A 6,642-nucleotide genomic window follows, 5' to 3' on the forward strand; every position below is an offset into this window, starting at 1 on the left:
AAGCTGAGGGTTAAAGTGAGGGCTCTCCATGGCGATTGAGTCCGGATGCAAATTGTTAGCTCGGTGTTCTCTCACCATCGTATTTTATTTTTTGTTGCTCTCTTTTCGTTTTAACTTCTTCTCTTGTGGAGTCATTTGCAGTTTTCTTGCAGCATTCTTCGCCGCATACAAGTCATGTCGCCTCTTGTTTATTAGCGCCTTTTGTTCAGGAGACAGTGTAGCCCGTCGTGCTCTATCTAGTTCACGCTTACGCTCTTTTGGACACGTGACAATATTGTCGATGGAATTGAATGCATTTACAACACCTAAATGTAATAAGAAAAAGTACGGTCTCAATGTCTCATCGATGAAGGACACACAATAATTCAAATTGTGTGATAATAAACTTTACACAACAGTGTCAGGTACAATGGTGTTGAAACTCCTTTAGTAATTAAAAACAAAGCCACGATTCTATAAAGGCGTACTTGTTTCATGAATAGTGTTGATATCCGTCTCAGTTAAACTATCGTCAATATCACAAAGAGGGGGTGATTCCTCGTTTCCTCCGATGCTTAAAGGGATAGAACCGTCTAAATTTTTATTGATATAATAAGTATCCTACGGCACCATGGAATTTTTTACCGTAAAGAAATCAATAGTTTTGCTATACCTGCTGATTGGCAAGTCTCCTTTGGAGTCATTTGTAGCATCTTTGCAGACTTTTTTGATGTCTTTTTTTGTGCATACAATTCACGTCGTTTCTTATTCAGTAGCGCCCTTTCTTCAAGAGACATTATAGCTTTTCTTGCTCTATCACGATCACGCTTACGCTCTTTTGGACACGTGACAAGCCGGTTGATGGGACTAGGTGCATATCTAGAACCTATATATCATGGAATGACATCTTAATCAACGCATGCTAGGACGGTGTCTAAGCACACCTATAAGAAACTAACACAGGCACGATTCACAAGAATATCAGGCAATGGATACAAAAGTGTCCCGTTTCATGAATAGTGCTGATATCTTGCTCACTATCAATGTCATGCACGTCATCAGTGCCACCAATGCAACTGAAAGGTTCCGTACCGTCTACAAATATAACCATGTAATTAAAATTGAACCATACAATAAGCAAACTATGACGACACGATAATTTTAGGCGCCGCACCAATAAATACTTTTATTAGCTGAATAAGTAATCTGATAATTGTTGAAAGCCATTACTGTAGGTTGACTGCGTATGGAGCCGATCACTATTTTCGCCTGTTTCATTATGTGTATTCGCATCTGCAATACAAAACATAATAATTGTTATTAATTAAAACACGAATGGCAGTCAAAATGACACTCAACAATACCTCCATAGCTGTTGAATGGGAAGCCATATTGTTTTCAAGATCAACATTCTCTTGGTTACTCATCTTATACCTCTGACGGGGTTTCTTGTTTCTTTCGGTCCCCTTTTCATCAGACATCGTTGCATACCGTTCTCTCTCCCTCTGCCTCTTCTGCTCATTACGATCCCCATCTAGTGGCACCAACCCTGATTTTGTATGATTTCCTTCAATAAAGTTTGGTGAGGAGTTGAAAACATATAAACATAGAACATGTAGAGAGGCTGTAAAAGTTTATATACCTCCATGTGTTGTATTTGTAAGGTACCCGATCACCGGTTGGCCTTGGCGTGTCCATCAACACTACCAAACACTTTTAGCAATACTGTACCTTTGAAATAATGTGCCCAATTCAATATGGACAAGTGAAAAGCAGTGCAAGCTAGGTTGCTGTAGGGGAAATAAAGAATCAAAGAAAAGACCATAAATTTAGTATCGTTGCTATATCTGAATATTTTTGTTCATGTTTTACTACTTAGAAATGTATTCAGGAAGTGCTTTGACTTTTGAAAAAAAAAAGTGGTGGGCACATGTGGCTGTTTGCATACATTCCCTGCCTCTCAAATGCAATCTGAAAAGGAGAGGCATGGAGTTGGATACTTGCTGCTGCATATGCAACAGATCAGATGACAACTACTAATTAGCCTTGGGTTTTTGCCCAGCCATGGTTGTTGTGACAGATTGAGAAGACAAAAATCGCATAGGAGCAGTTGATCAGAAACTCAAAAGTGCAGACGCTAACAAGCAGGGAAACACAAGAACTTCACCTTCTCCAAACTTTAAGCAGAGCAGCACAATCCCCAACTCCTGATCTGAAAATTAATTCGCCACGTTAGCAACATCCGATGGCAGATGAGGTATATTAACAACTACTAATTTGCCAGTGATCACAATTTTAGATTAAAATCAATTTTAGCAGATAAGACTTTTTGCAGATCTGACAGATAATCACCACAATAAGCGCTGCCAGATAATGCTCAATTTTAAGGAGCCAAGGCTTTTTGCAGAACTCTAACAGAGAAAACTCTACCATGATCATCTAGCAAGTTTGATACATATAGAAGCGATAATGGGCCTGTTGCACTCTTTAGCAAGTAACCTTGAAAAAAAAGGTACATCAGTACAATAGATCAGCAGTGCTTTTATGACCAGTAAGCTAATCATATACATATCATATATTAATCAAAGTATCAATACGTTCTCATGATTACAACCAAATCATTTTTTATTTAACAACTACAAGATAGTGTTATGTTCATTATCAGGTAGCAAGCTAGTAATCACAATGCATGAGAATAGATGAATCACCTTTGCTAGTGCTAAGATAGAGTCGTCGGTGTACTTGTATCAGGTCCAGACTTTGGAGCTGGCACAAAATTATTTAGTATATGCACTTGTACAATGGACTTAATTCTACAAATAAACAAACACATCAGAAGAAATGAATCACCTTTGCTATGGCTGAGATGGAGTCAATGGCATATTTGTATCAGCTCCAAACACTGGAGGTGGCAGAAAATTATTTAGTATCTGTATTTGTAAAGTAGATTTAATTCTACAAGTAAACAAAGCTTATTCTGAATAAACATAGATATATTTATCCCGACAATACTTGCAGAATGGATCATCATTACAAGTTTTACTAAACCAAAATAAATTATCTTGATAACTTGTTGCAATTTTGATAACTTGTTGCAATTTATTACTGAACCAAGGGATAACACAGACTACTTATGGTATACAAAGGATTGGAAAACACTGATTCAACACTGGAGAACTCGGTTAGCTCCGCATAGGAACTTGTTAAAGCACAGCCTTGCTGCTTATAATTTAATGGTTTGCTCGGCACAGGAATTCCTTGCTTTAACCCTTATCTCTGCTTGCCCTTTGCTTTTATGGTTAGCTCTGCACAAGAATTTGTTGCTTTAGTTGTTAGCTCTGCATCAAGAATTTGTAAATCATTGAACCAAGCATGCAGTCCTGAATAACCTTAATTCAAGTCTCTTGTGAAATTTTACTTAAACTTGGATGTCACTTGACCAAATCTATAAAATATGGAGTGTTGAACGAACAACAAAAGATCAGAAGATCAAACAATCTACCATTTCAGTCCTCACTGTCTAATTACTGTTAGATAATTTATTGCTTCCTTGTGTGAACACACGGCAGGGGAAGGCGGCGCCGAAAAGGCTTTCTGCTGTGGTACTATAGCCGTTGCAGGGGTAGGCGCCGAACGGCTCACCTGCCGTACTGTAGCCATAGCAGGGACAGGCGCAGAAGTCAGTCCTGCCGTGTTATCTAGTCACTGTTGCAGCATGGCAGCTGTACTAGGACTAGATGGATAGAGTTGTATATATAGTTTGCCACTGCAACTCAATAAAGATGAAGTTCAGATTTGCCATCTCCTCTACAGGGCTTCGGCCAATGCTGGTGCTCGTGCTGTGTGTGTATGCTCTGTTCTCTCTCCCTTCTTCTACCTTTAGCCATAGAGTGTGGTCGGACAACACTTGTTGTGGTCGGCAAGACTGGTGAGTGGTCGACTCACCTGAGCCGGTGATCCTGTGTGGGCCAACAAGTGGTATCGGAGCCGTACAAGCGCCGTCGCAGGACTAACTGCTGGCGATGACGGACGGTTTGGAGATGGACGATAGCAGTGGCACTGTTGTGGCTGTCCAGCCACGACAGGAGGTCGTTGTTCGCATGGTGCGGGAGGTCAGTGGCACCAGTTGGCCGACGCTGACTTGCACCAACTATGGCGAGTGGGCGGTGACCATGAAGGTCAAGCTCAGAGCCCGGCGGCTCTGGAATGCAATTGACAAAGGCACCGACAATGAAGAAGACGACATGTCAGCGATGGAGGCTATCCTCGCTGCTGTATCGAGGGAGTACAGGGAGCCATTGGGGGTGGAGAGCTCTGCTAAGGAAACATGGGAGGCCATTGCAGCGATGCGCGTCGGTTCTGACCGCGTAAAGAAGGCAACGGCCCAACTTCTGAATCAGGAGTACGCCAACCTCAAGTTCAAGGATGGTGAATCAGTGGAGGACTTCTCCCTCTGCCTGCAGACGCTCATCAGCAAGCTGAAGAGCCATGGCGTCACCATCGATGAAGAGGAGGCGGTCTCCAAGTACCTCTACTCCGTGCCGATAAAGTACATCCAGATTGCTCTATCCATAGAGACGATGCTGGACTTGTCCACCCTCACCATTGAGGATGTGACAGGCCGTCTGCGGGCAGTGGATGAGCGCCTGGAGCAGGCGACAGCAACGAAGGACAGCGGTAAACTACTGTTGACAGAGGAGGAGTGGGCTGCTCGGAGGAACTCTGGGGTAGACTCCTCTAGCTGCTCGGTGAAGAAGTAGGTCGACCCCAATGCCTGCTGGCGCTGTGGGAAGACGGGCTATTAGGCACGGGAGTGCCCAAATCACAAACAGGAGAAGAAGGCTGAAGCTCATCTGGCACAAGCTGATGATGAGGATGAGGCCACTATCCTGATGGCGACATTTTGTGCACTGCACGACGTCGAGGCCGAGGAGAAGGAAGAGGTTATTGTGGTGGAAGGGCCTAGCAAGGCTCTAAAAGCCGTCTACCTCGACGAACCACGCGCCCAAGTCCACCTCGGACATGTGGGTGGTGAGCAGGAGCAGCTATGGTATCTAGACTCTGGCACCAGCAACCACATGACGGGCTCCAAGGCAGCCTTCTCTGAGCTCGACGACGATGTAACTGATACGGTGAAGTTCGGTGATGGCACAAGGGTGGGAATCCGAGGGCGCGACACCATCATCTTCAGGTGCCAGAACGGTGAGCACCGCGCGCTAATGGATGTATATTACATCCCGCAGCTGCGTTCAAGCATCATCAGCATTGGCCAACTGGATGAGCGCGATAGCGAGGTACTGATCAAGGACGGAGTCCTCAGGATCAGGGACTGAGAGAAGCGACTTCTTGCCAAGGTGAAGAGGTCTAAGAACCAATTGTACCTACTCGATTTGAAGGTGGAGCGGCTTCACTAGCACTTTCGTTGTCGAGCACTTGGTCATCTACGGTGGTGGAGATGCTGGGGAAGAGGTGCCGAGCACTTCGAAAGGGGTGCCGAGCACTCTAGCTATAGAGCTGAGCACTCTTGGGGAGGTGCCGAGCACTCCGAGAGGGGTGCTGAGCACTCTGGGAGTGGTGCCAGGAGGTTCTGCAGTGGTGGCGACCACTCCATGACGGGTGCCGAGCACTCCCGTAGCAGAGCCAAAGGGTCTTGCAGTGGGGCCGACCACTACAAGACTAGGACTGAGCACTCCTGCAGTGGTGCCGACCACTCCAGGAGTGGTGACGAGCTATCTAGAAGTAGTGTCGAGCACTGCATCCGGGGTGCCGAGCACTCCAGGTACTGTGTCGAGCACTCCGACGAAATAGGGAACTCCATCGATGTCGATCGAGTTCACCTCACCTCCATGTGACATCACTGAGTTCGTGGATTCCTTCCATGAAGGTGAGGAGGTGCGGTTCAACAGGCTGGACGACATCGTCGGTGGCACAGGGCCCTCAGGCCTGGTGGGTAGGCTGCTCAATGACCTAGAGCTGCTTCTCGTCAGTGCTGAGGAACCACCCACGTTCGTGCTGGTCAAGCGCGATGGACGCTGGCGACGGGCGATGCTGGAGGAGATGAAGGCGATCGAGGAAAATGAGACTTGGGAGCTCATCGATCCGCCTCCAGGATGCCATCCGGTCGGTCTGAAGTGGGTGTGCAAGGTCAAGCGGGACGAGCATGGCGCTATTGTCAAACACAAGGCGCACCTCGTGGCCCGAGGCTTTGTCCAGCACGAGGGCATCGACTTCGAGGAAGTCTTTGTGCCGATAGCGCGCATGGAGTCCGTCCGTTTGCTACTGGCTTTAGCAGCAGCAAAGGACTGGCGCGTCCATCACCTAGATGTTAAATTGGCCTTCCTCAACCGCAAGCTAGCGGAGACGGTCTTCATCAGACAACCTCCGGGTTTTGCCTTCAAGGGAGCGGAGCACATGGTGCTCCGACTACGCAAGGCGCTCTACGGACTGCGCAAGCCCTATGAGCGTGGAACGCCAAGCTTGACGCCATGCTGGGCGAGCTTGGGTTCAAGAGGCGCGCAACCGAGCACGCGCTCTACACGCGGCGACGGGGGAAGGAAGAGCTCATCGTCGGCATGTATGTGGATGACTTGATCGTCACCGGCGTGCGTGCGGAGGACATCGACAGCTTCATGAGCGAGATGGCGGCTCGTTTTCGAATGAGCG

The 6,642-nt window shown here is 46.7% G+C and overlaps 1 pseudogene; it reads right to left on the reverse strand.

Annotated features, from left to right (window-relative positions):
- Positions 1–343: 343 nt before the first annotated feature.
- Positions 344–1,677, reverse strand: LOC136506732 (uncharacterized; annotated as a pseudogene).
- Between the last annotated feature and the right edge of the window lie 4,965 nt (positions 1,678–6,642).

Source organism: Miscanthus floridulus, chromosome 15, assembly GCF_019320115.1.
Source record: "Miscanthus floridulus cultivar M001 chromosome 15, ASM1932011v1, whole genome shotgun sequence".
NCBI classification, from domain to species: Eukaryota; Viridiplantae; Streptophyta; class Magnoliopsida; order Poales; family Poaceae; genus Miscanthus; species Miscanthus floridulus.